Genomic DNA, 24,367 nt, shown 5'->3' on the forward strand with positions numbered 1-24,367 from the left:
TTGGGGGGACCACTTTCAATCAACACTGAACCAACCCTTGAGGGGGTCTGGAGGAGGATAATTTTTCAAGAAATTTTTCAACTAAACTGACCATTTTAAAGTGTTTTGAAATACAAGTCTTAGATCAGCCGTTCCAAAAGTTTGATGACTGAGTGCCATTTTAGGAAGCCATCTTATGACTGAAGGCTGCACAGGAAAAGTGCACACACTATGACTTTTTTATGAGATACTAAACTATGACTTTTTACGACCTACTTTCTGACATACTAACATTTAACAAAAAGTATAACATTCAACAGTGTTATAGCCTAACACTGAAATTACATTCACGTTTACACCTTTTAATACATTTGACAGTAATGAAATAGAGAGACAGCACAGTGTTTGACATTGAGTCTATCCACCCACGGCAGTCGAGCAATGGCTTCTGCAACACTACATGGACAAACCACACACAGAACTGCAGCAAATTGTAATAGTAGAACCTGTAGTAGTAATGATGACAATTTGTTAAATGTATTTATAATTATGATTACAATTCCCGCGATTATTTCTAACAGCGTTGTGTGGTTGCCTGTCAGAGTATGACCTTCTCACCTCAGTTTTGAAATGAAAGTGATTAATTCTGAAAATGTTTAATTATTTCAAAGGTCCAGTGTGTAAGATTTCGGGGTATTTAGTGGCATCTAGCAGTGAGGATTGCAGACTGCAACCAGCTAAGTCTTCTCCATGTTAGAATTCCTTAAGTGTTCATAGTTAAACAGTTTACCATGAGCCAAATTACCTGCAGAGGTCTCAACCTCTCCCAAACAAACAGACTCAGTGATTTCAATCTGTAAAAACTTTGAACAAAGCAGTTTCATGATTAAAAAAATGTATCTTTTTCCGATGCTCTCCTCACGAAGGGGCTGCAAACTATGGTGGCAGACGTGAAAACACAAAAACGAGAATGGCCCTATCTAGAGTCAGTGTTTGGTTTGTCTGTTCTGGGCTACTGCAGAAACATGCATGGTAATAGATCCCCTTAAATCTCACAAAAAGGACCTTTAAGTTAATGATAAAATAATTATTTTAAATATAATTATATCTTTATAATTCCTCTTAGGTAACTCTTGTTTTCATTTTTCACTGGTTTAATATAATTTAGTGAAAAGTATTTTATTTTACATTATTCTTTACATTCTTTACAGTCCTGTTTCAAAGGGTCTGATCCAGCAACCTGTCTCTCTGCCTCTTGAGCTCCTAACAGGACATTATTTTCCTCTCTGTCCTCAGTGTCCGTCTTTGGGAGATGATGGCAGGGGAAAAGAGAGGACTCCAAATCTCCGACACGACCATTAGTCCACTGTAATCTCTAAAGCCTTCCCAGGAGGATCCTGGAGGGAATTTCTATTGAGGGATTCATCAGCTATGCCTTTATTTATAAGCCTGTCATGGCAATCACAAGAGTCACAGATTCATTTTGTGTAATATTTCAAAACAGTTAATAAGCCATAGAGACAGTGCTATTGTAAAATGTTCTTCAACACTTAACTATCTCATATGAACTGCATGGTTAACCTAGACTGAGCACAAACGTCTGAAAACACAGGGAAGCAGATTCCCACCAACCAACACCTTCAAAGCTCACCAATATACAGGCTATATTTCAATAGGCCAATTTTAACTGTTCACTAAAATGTAAAAATAAAGAGGACTTTATGAGCAGACAGGTTCCTGATGAGTTACAATGTCTTAAAAATGAAGCTACATCCAGCAGCTGGTTGGCATACCGAAAACAGGGGCAAAAAGCTAGCATGGCTCTGTCTAAATGTAACTAAATCATCTGCGGACACCTCTGTAGCGAAAGTAATTAACATGCTAGCCTGTATCTTGGGGGTCATGCCTATGTTTCCCGGGTTCTATGTTCCCCACTTAACCCTGCAAAAACGGTTCTATGTTCCCCACTTACACAAAAAGGTTCTATATTTCCTGCTTGGTTGAGCGGGGAACATAGAACTCGGGAAACATAGAACCTTTTTTGTGTAAGCGGGGAACATAGAAGCTTTTTTGCAGGGTTAAGTGGGGAACATAGAACCCGGGAAACATAGATACGCTCCCTTTTAAGCATGAACACAGTTGCCAGGTACAAGAAGCTAACATTATGTTATAAATCAGACTGCTGTCACATGACTTAATGTCTCCACCACAAGAAGGCTGTAAAGCTGTGTTCAGCATGATGACAGCCTGTGGTCTCAGTCAGCCACATGTTAGCAGCTGCCTTGTTAAGACACCAAAAAGCTTCAAAATTCAATGTACTGATGTATTTTATGTTGTCGAACCAAAATGAGAATCACTGAAGCTCGTGTTAACTACAGACCGAATTTCAGGCATTCAACCAAAAACCCACTGACAGACAAGGAAACAGGAAGTGCTAACTAATTCCCACATTTTAGGACTTATTCCTGTAGCACTCTTTAGGTGGACTGTATTTCCCTTGAGCCCTGCTGGCTGTTTCCCGTGTGTCCAGTCTTTGTGCTTCATGCTAAGCTAACGGGCTGCTAGCTCAAGCGACATAATTCACTGTACAGACTATGCATTTAGCCCAGCTGGAGCCAGGATGTGGTTAGCTCAGCCTCAGCATAAGGAGTGGAGGAAGGGCGAAAGTAGCATGCCTGTCTGTGTCCACACCTAGCTGACTAATTAACACATTAAATGTTTATTTAATCACAGCCAAAACTGAAACAACAATCTGTGGTTTTGGAGGGATAATTAGTGTACTTCAGAGGTGTTGGTAGTTCTGAACCAGCCTGTTACTGTGCTTCCAGTGTTTATGCTAAGCTAACCACAGCCTTGCTCCAGCATTTAACACAAAGACATGGGTAAAAATCTAATGAGCATTCTACACAGCAATAAGTATTCTTCATTCATTCATTCATTCATTTATTATCTATAACTGCTTATCCTGTTGAGGGTCACGGGGGTGGGGGGGCGCTAACCACTACACCCCTGAAGCCGCCAAATAAGTATTATCACACTTTTACACTTTTAAACATGGCTGCATCATTTGTATTGGCTCATTGCCTTCTGTAGGTTCAGGTTGCTCTTTTAACTTCGTCCAATATAATTCCCTCCTAATATATATAGCCTACTAAAGACCATCCAGTATCCAGCAGAGGTCAGAATTTCCACTGAAAAATCTTGACTACTTTTTCCATTTCGATTGGATAAAAAACAATGCTTTAAATTGATAATTACATGTCAAAATTAATTAATTTTTAACAAAATGTTTTCATGTGTTATTAGCGATAATGAGTTCTCACTCAGGGAGGAGCGATTGTCCGTCAGCTGTCCATCAAATGATATCCAAGTGCATCTCTGACAGACAGATAATAGACTGTGTGACCTCTACTTAGCAGCCCTTTATTTAGACAACTTGAACTTGACTTGACATTAACTCCTAAGCCGTGAGATTTTCCCATCTGTTGCATTAAAGATTAGAATGAACTCTGAACGCAATCCGCTGCATTCACTTTGGCTTTCTGAGACTCATGAGGAGGCGATACTCAAAATGTCTAAAGCAGTTATTCAATCAATAGAAACACGCCAGTTAAAAAAGGCAAATGAAAGGCAGTTTGTGGCTGTGGTGATAATCCTTGCCCATCATTGTCCTCACACTGAGTATCATTGTCCCATTGACGACAGTCCCTAAGAATCTCATTCCTGATTAATTCTCTGAAGTAGCCCATGTTTAAGATGGAGCCCGTAAGTTCATTGGCTGCTTGTTCATGATTTAGCACCCTTCTCGTCAGTTTACAGCCGTCTAATCTCCCTCTCATGACATCAAATGACTTCACTCAAAGGTGTTGTGTCTGATGTTTACACATTTTGATGTTCTGTTACCTTGGAACATGGCTGGTTGCAGCTGTTTGCATTTAGACACATTAAACACACTGACTCAATAAAAAAATCTATACAGACTAATAGAATTTTACAGTGAAACTCCCTTTTCCTTGTCAATAAAAGGTAGACTGCAGCGCCCTCTGGTGTCATTAGTGAGAAACCACAGGCACATTGTTATATTCCTTGAAGACAGCATCATGTGCGTTATGTGGAGACCTTCAGCAGTATACTTAACAAACCTGATGATACATTTTTGTTGTTGTTGAAACTTTGACACATTTTTTTTTTAATTTCTTAAGCACATGCCTTCAATCCTACAAAAAAAAGTAAAATAAGTTCTCAATGGGGTGGTGTGATAGACACTGAAATAGGAAATTTCAGTCACTGAATAGTACATTTAAATTCCTTATAGAACAAGTTGAATAGTATTTATCAAAACTCATGTCATGCAGACACGTGTTACAACAAAAATGTTGTGTACGTCTGGTGATGAGCAGGTAGTATAGAGTAGGCTTATCAGAGCTTTTTATTAGAAAAACAACAGCTGCCTGCTGTGTGTGAGAGTGACACTATGAGAGTAGTGAGAGTGAAGCAAACACTGAAGTTACGGGCCGGACAGATAAACATTGAGCTGAATGTCACCATAAAGCTCTGTAAAGCTGAAGGGAACTGCAGATTCAGCTGATAATTCTCTGTAGGGTCACTAACACTTACTATGTGCACTATGAGCAACCTCCTTCACATTGTCACATTCTCTTCATATTGTAATTTGATACATTGTTATCATAAATTCATTATAGCTGCTTTAAAGACAATGCAAGTCTCCTAAACAGAATGTAGCCTGTAAAGTTGGCAGTAGTGAATCCCCAATGTGTTCAAAATTGAATAAATAAATGAGTAATTATGAAACAGATAATTCCATGAATAAATTATAAAAAAAATAGCCTACACATCCCTACAGTACATATACTGCACACACTATAACTCATTAACATACTTAATGTCTAATAATTACAACCTAGTACTGATTAGTGTAAATAACAGCCTTTCACCATTTATAGTTATATAGCCTAAACAGTGACTTGGGGATATTATGGGCTGTATTACTTCTTCCAAAGGTTTTCCACTGGCTAGAATGGGTTTTTCCTTCAAATAATGGACCATTTATTTAGAAACATACTAAAGCATGATGCATTCACTTTGTTTTCACCTAATGAACAGCAGTTAGTTATGTAAGGTGAGCGCGTCAATTAGTAAGTAGCCTGTCTATGCAGCCCCTCAGTGGCTTTCAGTTAAGACTCAGCCGCGATGAGTTATAACATCACTTACAAATAAGCCACAACAATTTCATTTTTCAGTGAACCGCTCCTGAAAGTGGCAGCCCTCGCTGTCAACTTTACTCTTCTTTGCCATGGCCATGTCTGCTACTTATCAGAAAATATCTGCTGTTATAGGTAACTACTCCATTTGCATATTTATGAAAACTCATGAATTCCACCACAGCTCCTACTTGGTGCATGTCTACAAACCATTTGATAGTCCTGCCATCATGAGGTAAATGGAAAAAATGCAAGTGATCTTGCTCGATATATATTGTGTGGTGGACAACATATAGTATACTTTGAACAACAAACTGGACAGTGTGCGGGCCACAACTGGCCCCCATCCGACATGCTTGGCACAGAGAAGGTTTCAGTGGGTTGCAATTTGCAAACTCACCACTATACCCTGATACCAATGAATCCTAAATCCTACACAGCAGACCTTTAATGAGATTATAATCTTGTTTATTCAAAAAAAAAAAAACTGAGCAGATTTTTCTCAAGTGGATGCATTACACTTTTGTATACACTTCTGTGGAAACATACTGTCCAGTGAAAACTATGTAGCCTAGTTATATCTCTACTTTTTTGGGTTTTAACAAGGGTTACAGGATTAGGTTGAAAAAAGTTTCTTAAATTTAAAAGTTTTAAATACTCACCGGATAGTCTCCAAGGTGTCAGTGTGCAAACCAGAGTGTTTTCCCCAGAAGTATTACATGTTTATGGACAGGCGGGTAATGTTATGATCAGGGAAACTCCACAGCTAACCAACTAACTGACCAACTCTTGGTCACGTGGGGTTAACTGTTGTCACGACAACCGTTAATTAGCATGGGCGGGCAGAGCTGTCTGAGCATCTGTACACATTTTTTACTAAAACTTTACATCATCCACAATTTGAGAGTGACACGGGACAATGTCGGATGTAGGATTATATCAATTTTATGACGGACGCAGTAAACTCGGGGTGAGACGATAAACATGTTAGATACTCAGTTCGGTTTGTTGTAATGACGGTAGCTGGCAGAAGCTAACATTAGCATAAACTTACCCCGTTAGCTGATAGCAGTTGGTGTGTGTTTGTAGGACGACAGGTGGCGTTATTTCTTCTGTCTTTGGATACAAACTCTGGTTTGTTTGGCGCAGGAATATGAAGAAGACAGAAATGAAGCAGGAGAGAGACACGGAGTCGGTAAAGCTGTTCTGCCCAACGGAGACATTCATTAAGGACAGTACGAGAACGGCAGAAGACACGGACAGGTATGACGTGCTGAGTCCTAATCAAGTCCACCTCTTCACGTTAACACAACAGGTCTCAATGGTGCCGAGTGGCCACAGCAAACCGAGTGGTCGTCACACTTTTTAACACAATATGAATCCCTTAAAAACTCTTCCCTTTTAATGTGTGATGGAAGCCTGAAATGTCGGGTAGGAATGGACTGACCTTACTCTCCTTAAGCTTATTGTGTTCAAAAGATATGGATTGTGATAACGTATGCATCTTGTGCACTTGTGACAACTATCCTATTTTGGGGTTGGTTGTTTAATTAATTAAAAGGTAAAAGTTTTGTTTTGTCTAAGATTTTAATTGATAAAGCAAAGAGTTTTCAGGTGCTCACGGATAAATTTAGCTTGCAGAACCGAGAGCTTTATACTTACAGATGAGTGATTATATTGGTAAGAGAAAAAAAAAAGGAGAACATGATCATAGAAAATGAACGACTCCAAATATATAGCATATGAGAACTTATGCTGCATTCTATTGGTAGCCGGAACCGGGGTTGATACGGTTTCTGGTCTGGAAAGGTACAAAAGAAAACCCGTTCTACCCGGAGGTCTAGTCATCAAACTCGGGCAAGGTCCAGGTAGACCGAGTCGGTAGAAATGACGTCACGACGAAGATGGCTGTGCACATTGTGAATGGTAAACAAAGTTATTTGTCCTCCATTTGTCCTCGTATATGCTGTTTATTAAGCGTTTGTGTTGTAAAAAATCATACAAGTACTTTGCAATGGCATTTCCGTTTCCACTGTTGATTTGTGTTGCCAAATCCAGGCTGGTCATTCCTTGTTGGATTTATATGACCGTATGACACGTTTGATCTGAAAGCGTTTCATTGCAACAGTCCAGAAAACCTGGCGGTGCGCCATAAGTTTGTTTTTGTTTGCATGGTTGCTGAGCACTGGAGAATAGAAAAGTCATAGCCATAGACTTTGCTGGTTCAAACGACTTTAGGCTACAACGGGCTTGCACAGACTTTTTTTCCAACACAAATCAACAGTGGAAATAGAAATGCCATTGCAAAGTACTTGTATGATTTTTACAACACAAACGCTTAATAAACAGCATATACGAGGACAAATTGAGGACAAATAACTTTGTTTACCATTCACAATGTGCACAGCCATCTTTGTCGTGACGTCGTTTCTACCGACTCGGTCTACCTGGACCTTGCCCGAGTTTGATGACGAGACCTCCGGGCAGAACGGGTGTTCTTTGTACCTTTCCGGACCGGAAACTGCATCAATCCCGGTTCCGGCTACCAATAGAATGCAGCATAATAGTGCGTTTGTTTTGTACTTGGAGGTCGGAAATTCCCAGTTCCCAGCCAGAAGTTTAAACTCGAACGCAGTCTGAGGTTGGATTTCCCATAGACATTAGGTTCGTTTGAGATGAGCCAGGCCTGCGCAGATTCGATCACCGCCGATCGGCGCACAATGCATGCCGGTTAGTTTTGTGTCCGACTTCATCCCGACTTGCTCTGACGTATTACAGAAGTGGACGGCGATAAAACCGCGAGAGCGAGGCGGCCGCAGTTTTTAGAGCCAGGCCCTGCAGTTGCTCTCCACCGACTGCAGCGCCTGGCTCTCACCTGATCTAACAACTGATTGGTTAAGATGTCGACTCAACAATATGACGTTTTAGATAAACTACTCATTTTTGTTGAATTTTAGAGATTAAGATTGTATTTGTCTGATCTGAAGGTTTATTCTGTGAACAGAAAACATGTTGTGTGACTGATGGTGATGTTTAGTTGTCAGAGACTGAATACATTCATCATAAACTATACAGATTCTACTGTACTATATTAATATTGGGCGGTTTAATTATTGAAGTATTTAGCAACACAGAGACTTGTGGTCAGTGGGATGTGAGGATTCTTAAAATAACATCAGATGTGAAGCCCTGACAGTATCTGACTGAGCCTTAATGAAAGCTGTTGTCTTGTATTTTTTTCCCTCTGAAAATATGAACCTTATAGTCAAACACAGTTTATTCAGCCTGTGTAGTTGAGGGGACAGGTCAAACTGATATGATGCTGATTTACAGGAGAGTTCATGTCAAATAGAGGATAAACCATGAACATAAACTACAGATCACCTGTAAAGCATTTTAATAAATTAATCTATAAGCGCTTTGGAAAGCAGAGCTAAATGGTAAACAAACATGGCAGCACACCGGTAAGGTAAGACAACACGTTTACATGTTGTTTTCTATATGTTCTCTGACATTTATCCTAACGATATGAGGCGGTCTTTGTGGAAAAAAAGCTTGTTTAGTGGGCTAACTTTGCACTTGAAGGTTGCCCGTTCACTTACGTTTTAACAGGTCTGACGCTACTATGCGCCCCGGCTGTATCTAGGCTAACGGCTAACATGCTAACTATTATTTTTATGTCACTAGTGACTTGAAACAAATTTAGGACGATAGGAGACAAGTTGAAATAAATCGAAATTTCCCTTTAAGAATGAAAATGAAAGCGTAATTCCTAAGATATCTGGTTTGATGAAAAGTGGCTGTGTCTTAAGTCATTAGACTGAAAGGCCTACCCAACAAAGAAGTTGCCTACGGGTTACATCTGTAACAGGAAACCGATGGAATTGGGAGCCGGCGATGTTTTTATTCCCACAGCTGGGGAAATCACAAGTTTGCACCATTTTGGTATTCCTCTGTTTACCTACAGCAGCTGACGAGGGTGTGTCGTGAGCCTGAGCCGGTGTTTGCACTGTAGTAGTAGGTATATATAGGGCTAGTACATCTTTTTCCTCACTAATAATAGACTGCTGGTTCTCTGTTGGAAACAGCCGATGAAGTTTTCGTTAGCCGTTGCTATCCTGCGCACCTGCACGGCATGGTGATGAACTGTCTTATTGATTTCTGTTGGCGTGCTGTCTTGCGGGCCTGCACAGCGGAGTGATACTGGCCAGAAAATAGTCCCAATTGATAGCAAGGTCTGACGTAATGCGGGGATGTTTTAAAATTATTGAAATAGTCTAACAAAACACATGCATACTTTTTTGTAGCTTAAAACCTTTTGGTTACGTGTCCCCCTTATATCTTCAGAACTGCTTTTTCTCCTTTAAGCTACGGGCGATTTCTCAAAGCAGGAGGCTCGTTGAGAGTAGTGACACCGTCACATCAGAGCTACAGATGGTCAGCGTTTCACACAACTTCATGTCCAAAAACCCGAACTATCCCTTCAAGTCTGGTAACTTCCACGTATAATTCTGAGATATTGCAAAAAAAAACAAAAAACATCTGCAGTTCATTCTTAATTGACCAAACATGAAACCCTACTATCAGTCCATTAATTATCAAACAGCAAGTATAAATTTATATTATCATCTTGTAGATGAGAATTGTCTGACATTTATGACACAAATCAAACTTCAATCCAATAAGGAACATTACAGTTTTTCTCAGTTGCTTTGGTGCATTTCTCTGATCAGAATTAAAATTCTCATAACTATTAGTTCAACCTCCACAACATTTAATCATTTGTGCACACCATAATAGCAGTTTCTCATTCCTTCCAACAAACTGCAAATTAGGGATGCACCGAAATGAAAATTTGTGGCCGAAGCCAAAGCCGAATAATATTAAACGCTTGGCCGAATAGCGAGTACCGAATACTGAATGCCGTTTTTTAGTTTTTCATTAGTTTTTGCAGATGAACCCCCCCCTAGATTAGTGTTGTCATGGTACCAAAATTGGATCCCATTGTACGATACCAATGAAAATATCACGGTTCTGAGTAGTATCACGATACCACAGCAAAAATGAGGCAGATGTGCCTTTTGTCATTTATAAAAAGATAAATCATTTTTCTATAGTACATCAATGATATTTCAAGGGAATAAATTACTTATTGACTTATTCATACTTCAAAAACATCATCAATAAGTGATTAACATGGGGGGGGGATCAAAATAAAATAAATAAATAAAATAAAAATCAACCAGCCACCCTCCTCCCCTGACAAGTAAAGAACAGTCCCTAAAGTGCGGTGAGGTTTGTGGACCGTTACCTGCCACATAGAGAGAAATGTGAACGGCTCATTTCTCCTCTGATACGCCACATACTGTGTGCCCCCATGGCTCGGCTGTTCAGGTACTTTTGGGCAGTCATGACAACAAGTTATTCACCTGGAGCCGGACTTCTCCGTCGCCGGTAAGCCATTATCATGCGCCGCCGTATTTGACAGGAATACGTATTCCTGTCCATGTCTGTGACCCCCGTTCAACCCGCAACTGGTGGGATTCGCTGTTTCGTTTCTGCTGCTGGTTGAAATCTGTACTCACACAACGTGCTGAATGATTTTTTTTGCCCGCACAAAACTATTTTTAGTCGCAAATGCGAGTGTGGTGACGGACGGAGTAAAATATCGCCACACTGCCAACATTTTACTTCGTCCATCACCACAAGCTGTTTGATTGCGTTTTTAAAACACGCCGCTATTATTTGGCCTTGCTTTTCAGTTATTCCACAGAATACCGAATGTGTGTTTTTTTGCAATATTTGGCCGAATACATTCGGTTACCAAATATTCGGTGCATCCCTACTGCAAATGCTTTTGGACATGCATCAATTGCTTTCATACAATTCTCTGCGGTTTTATAACATTATCATTTGCTTATGCCATGTCAGTCAAAATGAACTATACTTATGAATGCTGAATAGTCATTCCCTATAAAACTAATAGTCCTCATTTCATTGCTTGAGTCATCATTACATACAAAAATGTTGTCAAAATCTGTCAAATTTTATACATTTCTTTATAATTTTTTCCTGAAAATGTCTCCTAAATTAGCAATTTCTCTCAGATGAACCTCAGCTTTCACTGATGAAGAGGAGTGTGTGAAGCATTAGTTGTAACCAATGATAAGCCACTTCTCCACAGTCACTCAAAACTGAATCCCATGAACCTTCACTTGGCAAACATACTGTATATGAACCGAGCAGTACATAGTGTGTACCATTTCTACAATGCTGTGACACAGAAATGGAAGGTCACCGTCATGGAAGAGGGGTGATATTTGGCATGATGTAGATGAGAATATGTGGCCAGACAGACAGGAACGTCTTGATGTGCGTGAATGATACTGTGTATGTTGTATGTTCCAATATGTACTGCAATATTGTTTACAGTTGTGCATTTGTGCAGTTGTGCACAGCTCTACCAAAGGGTGTTTCTTATGTTTGTTGTCAGTAAGTAAATGTGTCTTTTTCTTTTGCACAATGCTGTGAACAAATGAGAATTGCAGTAAAAATGTGAAACATACACGTATTCAGTGTCTTGTACTCAGTTACCACACTAAATACAGTAATGTGTAACTTTACTGTAGTTTTCAAATGGCTGTGCAAATAGTGTATAGTGCTGTCTTGAGTATTTTCAGGTAGTGTCACCAAGATCTTTTTTTGCATTGGAAAACACTTACAGAGTAAGCTGTCATAATGAAAACATGACAAAGCCATTTGACTCTCTTGTTCATAAACAATGGTGTCAGGACTTTTCATTTTGATGACACTGACACTTTCACTGACATGAATACTTGCTTTTGAGGAATGAACTATCCATTTTGAGCAAGTGACATAGTTTTGCAGGTTGTCAACTAGGTTTTGCAGTTTGCAATAAATGTTTTGAGAAATGCACTAACTCTTATGCAAATGTTAATAGTGATGTGAGAAATGCACCAAAGCGATTGAGAAAAACTGTAATACTCACTATTTCACTATTTATTTTACAGACTAAAATGCCCTAAAAGGAAGTTAATCATTCAAATAGATCATAAACAAAAAGCTCCAATCACTTGTTTCTTGCCCAACTTCCCACCAACTCTTCACAGAACAACTTCACAGAAATCTTTGATGTCCTGCTTTCAAACATTTTTGATGAGACCTGAGTTCAAATGGATACAAAATGCAACAAAAAGCTTGTGACAGTTTTAGATTACAGATTTGTAACTGTGTGAAGGAGCTGCTCAGAGCAGTATATTTAGTGCTGGAAATCTAAGAGCCCGCAGTGTGTTTGTTTGGTCAGTTTGTCAGGAGGCTGTGTCAAATTCATCTGGCTTGAAGTGCTCACTGCAGAGCTTGGATGACTCTGTGGCATTAAACCCCTCCCTTCTCAACACAACTTCCCACTGCCTCCTCAAGTTTTCATCTTTGGGAAAACTGCAAAATGTGAGAAAACCAGTGAGAGATGTAAAAGTGTCTACAGTCTAACGTATATAAAAGGGAGAGAGTACTCCCCCCCTTCAAATTAAGGTTAATGACCAAAAAAAGATTATGCCAAGAAATTGTTTGGAAACCTTTCGACAGAGAACTATACTGTTATGTTGTTATTATATCTGTATTTGTAGGTACTAATGGGTGAAGACAGTCCCTGTCTCCTGAATAGTACTGAACAACCCAAGTTTTACAATTCTCTTGTATCCAGGTGAGGTCCTAAGTGACTGATATCTGAAGGAATGCTCTAAACGCTGTAACATTCAATGAGCTTGTAAACAAATGGCAGCATTCATAGCATTAGCAACGACACATGACTGATAGTCTTAGCAGCTGTGTTGCTACATGACATGAGAAAAATATTTAAGACTTGCAAAATATTAAAAAGATAATTGTGAATAGAAATAACACTTCTGTCTGTCCCACCTAAGTAAAATGCCTGAGTCAGCAACAGTCTTAAAACTATGACCTGACAGTCTGTGTTGTTAGCCAGTTAATAACTACAACCACATTCATAATGACAGTCTGTGTTGTTAGCCAGCTAATAACAGTTAACTACAACCACATTCATAATGACAGTCTGTGTTGTTAGCCAGCTAATAACTACAACCACATTCATAATGACAGTCTGTGTTGTTAGCCAGCTAATAACAGTTAACTACAACCACATTCATAATGACAGTCGCTGTTGTGAAGATAAGGTTGTCATAAAATTGGCGTGGAGAAAAGCGCAAAATAAAGTTAGATGAAAATCTCGATTATGGTTCACATGATTTATAAATTCTCGGCTTTGACAGCTGTCCCTACCGCTAGCCTAGTCTAGTCTAGTCTAATCTAGCTGCTGGCTATGTTAGCATTTCGCTAGTGTCCAAATAACGTCAGTGAACATAATTTTATAAATGGCCAAACCAAATTATTGTTAAGTCTAACTTGTGAAAGGTAATTCCCCGCGATCTGGTGTCAATGGTGGGCCGGTTTTTACAACCGTAGGCTGCACAAAATACCGGCATCCTTCCTCCGTGGGCATTGGAGATCGACTGTCTGTTTATGTGAGAAGACCCATCCAATATGGCGCGCTCAGGCAGTCGATGTGGCGTCTACATATATATGTCTATGGGATTTCCAAATCGGAAACTCGGAGCAACCGCATCAACCCCGACTTACGAATTCAAGATGGCTGTCGGTCACATACATAGTGAGTAAAACATAGAGTAAACACTCTGCTAAAGTACTGTTTATAGCAATTTTATCTTATTTGTTTTACATTAGGTCAGCCTCATCTGCGGCGTTCATCAGTTGGGGTGCATGATGGTTTTGAAGCTGTCTATACTCTGAAAGTGCAAGGGCAACAAAGGCTTTTTTGCGAGTGTCCATGTTTTTTCCGACTTGTCCACCGTCGTCAACTAGAACGCAAAAACTGTTGTCAACTCGGAGGTGACATCATTCCCACTTCCGACCTCCGATTACAAAACGAACGCAGCACATTAGAAAAATGTTATTTCAAAACTATATCCGGGCCTTCAACAACTTAATAATAAAAATACATTTCAAGTTAAACAAAAGGGGAAACTGAAGGTAATCAGACAGTCACAGAGGAATGAGAATAGATATTTAGACAACAACGGAAAACAACAAGCTCTCCATCCTGGAGAGAATTTAGTGGGAAGAATGGCACGCATCATTTTGGTTCTCCTGCCCAGAAAAAAAAAAAAAAAAAAAAAAATATAAAATATTCATATATTTTATTTTTTGGAAGTGTCCATCTGTGGCTCTTTCTTGGGCTAGAATTCATGGCATCCTGGAACCAAAATTACTTAAAGTTTTTTACTGATATACCTGATAAGACTGGAGAAACTCGAATGGAGGAAAAAAGATAAATATTTGCTGAGAATACAATTGGTTGCCTGTAAGAAATCCCTGATCAAGAAAAGGCTGAAAAGAGAAATACCTAGTGTTGATGAGTTGGTACAGTATATAATATTTATGTAATGAAGACAATGACTTTTAATTTTATAACATATGTATTTATTTATTCACCTACCTATTCATTTTCAATCCTTATTTTGTTATTGATTTTATATATTTATACATGTTTTATTTTTTTTATCTTTCTTATTTCTTTGTTTATTATTATTATTTTATTTTATCTATTTATTTATTTTTTCTTCATTTCACACTTGAAAGGTCTTCATGTTCATTTGGTTGTGGATTTCATTTATGGTTATGTGCTTTAATTGAAATGCAACTTTCTAGTACTTTTCCTGCATCAGGAGAATATAAACAGTAAAAATCATTCCTATAAGGGCAATCAATACATGTGACAGCCAACCCTGGAGAGACTATGACAGTCATGTCCAACTGGGATTATTTTGCTGTCAACTACGCTAACAACCACATGTTGCTGTCTATCTAAACTCTATCTTAACTACAGCTCTTTCTTCATGCTTTTCAATGGTAATAATTGTTTCATTATAAACCCATTGTGTAAAAGGAAAAGAAACATAGAAAAGCTGGATATTAACATTTTGACATGAAAAACACCAAAAGTCCTCTCACCTCAGTGTTACTTGTCTTACTCCCAAAAATGATCCTGCGACCTCTGACCCAAATTCTGAAAATTTCAGCACAAACTCTTTAACAGTGCCCTCTAGGGAGTAAGATCTAACTAACTGGTAGATTAGACTCTTGCCGTATCCAGTCGGTAAAACAGCAAAAACGTCCTTCTTGCAAAGGAAAGACTCGAGCGCCGCCTTCTGTTCCTCTTTTAGAGAAAAAGCCAAGTCTAACTCGTTCATTGTAGCGGCCAAAGCAAAGTTTCAAACAACTGGTGTTCATCCGTAGCCATCTTGCAATGTTTACTGACTGATTCCGGACTTCGTCGTCGCAGCGCTGTCATCATCTGTTTAGCTCACCTCTGGCACGCCTATATCAGATACACCGATGTGATTGGTGCAGCTCGGCTCCAACGGCATGGGTATTGAGTAGGGATGTCCCGATCCAGCTTTTTCCACTTCCGATCCGATACCGATATATATTACAGCCTTGAGTTTTGGCCGATACCGATCCGATTCACTTATTTTGTTGTCAGTCATGTTAGAAAAGGTTTGATCAAGCGATATTACTCTAACAAGAACAACTACTTAATCAGGTTAGTTAGAATGATCCACAACAGTTGGTATGAGAAACTGACCCGTTTATTGTTAACAGGGTTAAATAAACAAACTTTAAACTTGAACATTAACATTAAATAAAAAATATAGCTGGTTTGCTTTGGCTGCTTTGGGCCCTTAATAAATAGAAAATAAATCAGCACAAGAAATCTTTAAAATGTCTAATATTGAAATTAAAATAGCAGCAGGACTCCACACACTTGTGCTTTGGCCCCCTAATAAATAAAAAATAGATTAACACCACAAGACATTGTTGACATTTAACAAACAATGCAGCCTTTCCTTTTCAGTTATTTTAGTAGTGTCAATGCAAGCCTGGTGCTGCTGTTTCCTGGGACCAACAGAGGGGACAAAAAAATACACACAATATTGTACAACTGTTTAAACAAGCAATAGTCCATCCATGGCTCCAGTTTCACTAATTGTGCCCAAAACAATGCCATCAGTGCTCTTTACTTAAACAGTAAGAGTGTAAACCAAATAAAAATATCACTCTCAAAAAACCAGAGCAGAAAACAAATAGTCATTTAACTAAATTGACTGCTACTCTTCCTATCCTCCGTGTGTGTGTCTGCCTTCTGCATGTTGGCCTGGTGGATTGATAGTAAGTGCTGGAGCGGATCACTGGAATGGACTGCTTGAATAGCGGCACGCTGGGCTGGTCGGAAAACCTGGATCGGAGTTCTTGGATCAGCATTTTTCCATGCAGTCCGATCCGATGCACGTTTTTTGCTAATATCGGCGGCTGATACCGATCCGACATCCCTAGTAATGAGCATCATTACTGATTGCCAGAGTGACTCGCTGAGCAAATTCAAATTGTGCTCTCGCGAGAACTCTGGATTTCCAGGGTAGGTATGGTGAGGAAAAAGCATGATATTAAAACTTTTTTTCACATAGACCAATTCCACCACATGAAAATTGAACTGTTCAGCCATCAGATGTGGTAAAAAAAAAAGATATGTCAATTTAGACTTTGCACAAGTACAATGAGGCCAATGAACACTTTTGTACATTTGTACTTGTATGTACAATTTCCATTATATTACCTGGAAAAGAATATTCTCTTTGACTAATGTATATTGATCTTTGCCTGTTTTGTCTTATAGGGGACGTATCACTTCAAGATTGGGGCAAGATATGTGGGAGGCTATTACCAGAACATGAAACATGGACAGGGCACCTTCTACTATCCAGATGGATCTAAATATGAAGGTACAAAGAGCATATGAGTTGAGATAGTTGCCAGCTTCTGCATTTCATCAGTGTGCAGGGTCCAAAACTAACTTTTTCACTTAGCAGCCAGGCTGGCTGGTAAGTGAAATTTTTTACCAGCCAGGCAGATATTTTACCAGCCAACCAAATAATTAATAATTTAAAGGAAAAAAAGTCAAGTAACTTAATGCTGCCGGTGGATGAGACTGGGGGGTGGCAGCGGCGGGAGCAGCAGCAGCAGCAACATTAACCTCCGTCTCTTGGTCGTCGGTCGGTAAAATCTCAGCCTTAGCAGGTTCTTTTGCTTTAGTTTTTTGTTTTTTTGCGGGAGGCTCCGCAATACCTGGCCAGCATCGCCACATGATACTTTTTCTTACTTCTTCTTCTACGGGGGTTCAGAGCATGGAGGTACATTAACAATAGGTTCGTTTGAGATGAGCCAGGCCTGCGCAGATTCGATCACCGCCGATCGGCGCACAATGCATGCTGGTTTTGTGTCAGATTTCATCCCGACTTGCTCTGACGTATTACAAAAGTGGACGGCGACAAAACCGCGAGAGCGAGGTGGCCGCAGTTTTTAGAGCCAGGCCCTGCAGTTGCTCTCCACCGACTGCAGCGCCTGGCTCTCACCTGATCTAACAACTGATTGGTTAAGATGTCGACTCAACAATATGACGTTTTAGATAAACTTTTCATTTTTGTTGAATTTTAGAGATTAAGATTGTATTTGTCTGATTTGAAGGTTTATTCTGTGAACAGAAAACATGTTGTGTGACTGATGGTGATGTTTAGTTGTCAGAGACTAAATACATTCATCATAAACTATATAGAGTCTACTGTATATTAATATTGGACTGTTTTAATTATTGAAGTATTTAGCAACACAGAGACTTGTGGTCAGTGGGATGTGAGGATTCTTAAAATAACGTGTACAGATGTGAAGCCCTGACTGTATCTGACTAATCTTTAATGAAAGCTGTTGTCTTGTATTTTTTTCCTCTGAAAATATGAACCTTATAGTCAAACACAGTTTATTCAGCCTGTGTAGTTGAGGGGACAGGTCAAACTGATATGATGCTGATTTACAGGAGAGTTCATGTCAAATAGAGGATAAACCATTAACATAAACTACAGATCACCTGTAAAGCATTTTAATAAATTAATCTATCATAATTAAAACAACTGGAGACTGAAAACAAACTGACATACGAGCCTGATCACTTTTTTAATGAATTGACATCATTCCAGACATGATGTTTGTGTGTCTGTGACTTCCTGTACGGACTGAAGGCTGCTGGAAACTGTCGGGAAATTGTCCGACTTCACCGCAGCTTTTTGTCACCGCTGCGGCCGCCTGCTCTCGTCTACTTTCCAGGCGAGGCGCAGTTCATCTCGAACGAGCCTATTAACAAAGTAGTGGAGTGACAGAGTGATACATCCTGTCAGCCGAGGGGTTTCCTATCTGTGCAGCCGAGCACCACAGCACCTCCACGGATTATTACATCCAGACGGTCCCGGTGTTTCCTCCGCAGGCTCCACTTCACTCAGCTGCCCGACAAACCTGCTGCTTCTTCCCACTTTAACCTGAATGACAAACCGGGGCTCGGTGCTCTGGTTGGATCCAAACGGAGAGCCGGGGCTAGCTTGGAAGCTAGCGGAGGCTAACTAGCTGTGCCTCCCTCCGGTCATGCCGCGGCTAACGCTCCGCTAGCCTCACAGCTGCGCCTCGCCAACGAGCCTAACAGCAGCTATCCACCTCGGCGCGCTGTGTTAACGCAATGACTGACGCACTTACGTGACCAAAGATCGTCTCTGCCTGAAATACACATTACTCTGCCAGGAAACCAGCCGATACCAGCATCGTTCTCCAGTAACAAAAAATGAATTTTTCGCTGGTAAAAAAAAAAAAACTCATCAGAGTGGCGAGTGGTCTTAAAAATTTACCAGCCAGAGACAAAATCTATCTGTCTGTGTCTGTCAGGGTCGTGGGTTGAGGAACTGAGACAGGGTCATGGTGTCTACACTTACCCTAATGGTGACACCTATGATGGAGAGTGGCTGCATCATACGAGGTATATCTACAGTTTTAAAATCACAAGTGCATTTCATTGAGACATTTATAGTTAATTTCTGAAAGCACACATCCTTCTGCAGTGTTGAGTCACGCTTTTTCCTGTGTGTCCTTGATTTAAAGACTGCTTGATTTCTTTTATCTAAACTCAGTGATACAAATACACAACAATACATGTGATTTATCTTGGGACATCACTGCTGTAGAAAATAGAAATATGCTTTTCAGTGTGGATTTGTAGGTCAAACAACATCTATGATGATGACATTATTTAGATATCTGTGTATGTGTTGTTTCAACAACACATACACAGATATCATGATGATGACATTATTTAGATATTTGTGTATGTGTTGTTTCAACAACATGAAATGACTGTTTTTTTTAACATACAACAGGACCAAATTACATACAATTATCTGTAACTTGGATGTATCAAAACCTTTCACTTCTCAACCAAATTTAGACTAGTTTCAACAATGTTGTCTTTTTACCTGCACATTACCAAATTTATTCTCATTAGTTACAGAAAATGGGGATTTTAAAACGTCCTTGGTGTTGTGTGATATCCAGGCATGGCCAGGGCGTTTACCACTACAAGGAAACTGGCTCAGAATACAAGGGCTCATGGGTGAATGGCAAGATGGAGTCAGCTGGAGAGTACATCCACTCTAACCACAGATACAAGGGTAACTTTGTCAACAATAATGTGAGTTCTACTTTAATTACTTACTCACAAAATGCTTGGTCAGTGATTGATGAAATATGTAACATCTTTCACTGTGGTGTGATTTGGGTTTGCAGAGGACTAAATAGTTTGGTTCATTTATGCCAGCCAGATCAGTCTCTGTCAGATGAGTAATAGTGTAGATGGTTAAGTATAGTTAATGTAGAATACATAGTACTGTCTATATCAGCTTTCAGTTAAAATAAATATGTGTTTGTAAATCTTTTTACATCACTTTGGCAGTCGCTCTAAATTTAGTTCTTCTACACTCCATTTGTGAAGTTTCAGAATAAAGCCATCATGACTGCTTGTAGAAAACTACAGTTAATTACAACTTGGGTTTCACTTTTGTAGCTCTGGCCATCAGTTCAATCAGTTATGATAACTTTGTAATAGCCAAGATTTCAGAATGTGGGAACACTGCTAAAACAAATAGACCCAATTGAGTGAGAAACATGAGCAGTCAGATCAGACAGGTTGTGAACTCTCAGGTTAGACAAACGATAAACTTATTACCCAGACTTTACTTTTTAAACATCCATCACAGTTTATGACAAGAATTATTAACAACCTCACAGGTGCATTTACTTTAGAGTACAATATTACTATAACCAACTGAATAACCCAGTCGCTAGAATAAACGTTGGCATTGTACTTTTCTGTGCACAATGGATATCTTACATTTGTATGTTTCCTTTGAGGGAGATATGTTGCAATTTTATGTTTCTATACTTTTTAATGTTCAGTTTTATGTTGTGACAGTGCCGTCACCTGTTTTAGTTGGTCTCAAACCGTGCTCTGCTGCTGTCTTCTCCATGACAACTGTCTCACCAAGGTGTTGTGCCATCCACCATCCCTTCCTCCTCCTGATGAGAAACTCACCTCATACATATATAATGTAAACTAAGTCGATTTAGAAATGTTGCTATGATGCATATGAAATGTACAAATGTAACGTATCAGTGGTTTGCAGAAATGTATAATGCCAAAATTCGATTTTTGCTACTTGGCTATAATATAATAAACCATATTTTTATTTCAATAATGGTAGTTTTTGTATTATGGTATCATTTAGTAACATTGTCATTGTCAAAGAAGATTGTTTTATCTGTTAATGTTCAAGTTGTCTCTGCCATCCCATTCTCATTTTGCAGCCGTATGGCCAGGGGAAGTATGTGTTCGACACTGGCTGTGAGCAGCATGGTGAATACCACCAAGCAGAGCAGGTAACTCAACATCAACACAATCCAACTTCATTTCTTCATGATAATCTAGAAAACTGGAACTTAACTGAAACTCCAGCCAGCTACCGATGAGAACGGTCAAAATATCAAAACACAGAAGCTGCCCTACCCGGGCTCCAGAGAAGGTTATTTCACCATAGGAACCTCAGAGGGAGCAGAGGAGGTGCTGCCACAACCTCTATACACAACATTTGTCAGTAGCATAGATCACTCAGACACAGCAGTGTCTTCCATGATGATTTTTGGGGTATTTTCAAATATGCTAATGTCTTTTAATGCAGAGGAATGCATCAGTGCTGTTGAATATACTGCTAGAAGTATTCTTCTTTCTTACTGTGTACACTTGCCTGTTAAAAGAGCATGTTTGACTTTATATGCATGATGTGACTGGTTGTGTTGAGTGACTTTATAAAACTTCAGGATGCTTGTTAACTATATGAAGTTTGTTTGTTATGTAAGCTGCAGTGTGTCATCAGTGAGTGTCGAGTTTGCAGATGTTTTTTTTTCATGTTTGCCTTGCTGCACACAGTCAGAGTGCTTCCATGTAACAAATACTGAACACAGCGAGGCCTACTGTCATTTGCGAAAACATCAAGATGGAAGTATGTGTGTGCATTTTGCTTGTATTACAAACCAAAATGTGTCACAGTAATATATTTCAGAGCATTTCTCTGTACACAAAAAATGTAAAGCTTTGTCTCATGCTCCCTCCGTTCTGTGCAGGACCGAGCTGAGGGCAAGTGGGGCGAGTTGGCCTCCACCACCATCCTCAAGTGGATTCCCAAGTGTATCACTGGCCTGACACCATGGACTCCAGCCAAAGACACCTCAGGTGAACTTTATCAAGGGGAAACACTGACAGACCTGGGCTTGTTACAGTAAATATACCAATCTGCTGAAGTTCAGTCTCTGTTGTTGTTTCTGAGGCATAAATTCAACCTCATGACTGTTTTTGTGACTGTAGTTTGAAGTGTTGCTTCTGTATGCCTCTTATGCTTCAAACACAGAGGGACACAGAGGCCAGACATGATATAATGATGAAGAAAGAGATTGGGATCAAAATATAAACTTAAGTGATGGTGTGTTTGTGTGTTTTCTTTTGTCAGGCAGGGAAAAGGAAACCGGTTCAGCAGAGGAGGGAGCAGAGAACTGAGCTGTGTGATCAGCCCACAATCCTCATTTTTTAACCTATGTTTAAAAGGCAAAATAACATAAACATATTAATGAATGTGTAAATAAATTTGTTAAGCTTGTATTTTTTTGTGTTTCCTCATGAAGATGTGTGGTTGTAGCAACTGGAAACTTTCCATTACCTACTGTGATTATCATAGTGTGTACTTTAATAAAGTGCAGTGCCCCCTTGTGGCAGTTCCCAGAAGTTCATTTTGTTCTGGTCCCTCCACAGAGAAAGGTAAGTTTTTTGCTCTGTCACTCCAAGGAAGTAAATTACATTTAATTGGTGTTTTGGTCAAATTTAGCGAAGCCTTTTAGCCATCTGCTAGCAAACATGAAACAGTCTGTTAGAGCAGGTGAGAGTGAACAGCTGTAGTAGGCTAAAGTTTGATAAGGTAACTTTATCACAGGTAAATAATGTCAAGCTGACTCTCAGAAGTTGGTCGATATAAATAAAAGAACTTAATATATTTCCATTTTTTTCTGACACTTTCTGACACCTTGCAATGTGCTCACGAAATGTTATCATCAAGAGCTAAGTAAGTTTAGCTTTTAGATGCAAGTGGAAGCTAACAGAAATGTGTTGCTTTTAACTCCGTTACGGTCCTTGTTAATATTTTATTCATAGCTTTTGTTTTTTTTGTTATTTTGATAAGTGTGATCAGGCAGCCAGGAGTTTTCTCTACCATCAAGCCATTGTGTTGTTTAGGTATAATATACAGGTGAAAGGTAAAAATAATAAAATGCAACCAGATTTCAGGGCTGAGGGATTTAGCTATTTCAGACTGAGTTTGGTTATTTTGTCATCTAAAGAATCTGCTGTACAGTTGCTGAGACAGTAAATAGGCCTAAACATTTCTTCTGTTCTTGATAACTCAGATATTGTGAAAAGGTGATTCTGTAAAAAATGATTAAATGCAATATTCTATTTTTGACTGACTACAGATGTAGGTGATAGTACTGGCCACAACTGTCTGCTAGACCCTGCAGGTGGAGGCAGGAGCTGCAGGTTGCTGACAGATGCTGTAGGTGGAGGTTTAACAACAATTCAATTTCAAAGAGCCTATTGAGACACCTCTCTCCAGATGACAGGGAAAAACTCTCCAATACTAACAGTGAGATTAAATTGGAGTGTTCCCTGGGAAGATAACATTGGAGAGACCTTCTTCCAAGGTGTTTCAGTGTCTTTACGATGACAATAACAGAAATTATAAATGAATTAGTTGCCCCCCCAGAAGAGAATTTTGAACATTTGACATCTAAATGAATTAATTTGGTGCACTTTCAGAGTATCAATCAAGTATCACACCAAGAAGCTAGAATAACAATTTCAAGGTTTTTAATGATGAAATATGAACAGTTCACCAAAAAAAGAAAATTTGGTCATCAGCTACTACAAAATGGTTGGGGCTGGGCAATTTTATGCAATTCTGAGCAACAAGAGGCAGAATAGGAAGACAACAAGAACGTCTGCATTAAAATGTACATTTTACATCAGTTGAGACTTGAACTCAATCTCTGACACCAAGGAGCATCTTCTATCTGACTGAGCTAATTGGCAAGTGACAACTCATCTGTGGCTTCACAAATTGACTAAGCCAGTCACCAGGATGACAGCAGCTGTCAAGGCAGATTTGAAAATACACATATTGCATATAGATAGCATAGAGATAATTTAATTAATTAATCATTAATTTGTTTTTAACAATGATTGATTTACTCCATAAGTGATGTTTAAAAATGGTATTCTTGCATTGACTCCAATTGTTAACATGAGATCAAAATTCAAAATGCTGTCAAAAATTCCATTTTTGAGATAAAATTCTGATATTTGCCAAACATCATCTACCATGACTCAAAAATTTTGTCAATTTTTTAATGAACATTGAAAACTTATTTAGCAAGAATTTGCAAGTATATGTTTACAGTACCGTTTACAGTCAAACATCTTGATCCACTGTAGGCTCAGAAAGAAGAAGAAAGAAAGAACGCGCAGGAAAACAATAGGTTCCTGGCAGCTTAGGCAGCCCCGACCCTAATAAAATCTTACAATA

The 24,367-nt window shown here is 39.2% G+C and overlaps 1 pseudogene across 1 annotated transcript; it reads left to right on the top strand.

Annotated features, from left to right (window-relative positions):
* The first annotated feature begins 6,025 nt into the window (after positions 1-6,025).
* On the top strand, positions 6,026-22,505 carry LOC117247585 (radial spoke head 1 homolog; annotated as a pseudogene). Its single transcript, XR_013488380.1, has 8 exons — positions 6,026-6,171; positions 6,351-6,464; positions 16,993-17,098; positions 19,080-19,170; positions 19,743-19,878; positions 21,051-21,122; positions 21,864-21,972; positions 22,247-22,505. The product of XR_013488380.1 is annotated as a radial spoke head 1 homolog (transcript).
* Positions 22,506-24,367: the final 1,862 nt, after the last annotated feature.

Source organism: Epinephelus lanceolatus, chromosome 21 (assembly GCF_041903045.1).
Source record: "Epinephelus lanceolatus isolate andai-2023 chromosome 21, ASM4190304v1, whole genome shotgun sequence".
Lineage (NCBI taxonomy): Eukaryota > Metazoa > Chordata > Actinopteri > Perciformes > Serranidae > Epinephelus > Epinephelus lanceolatus.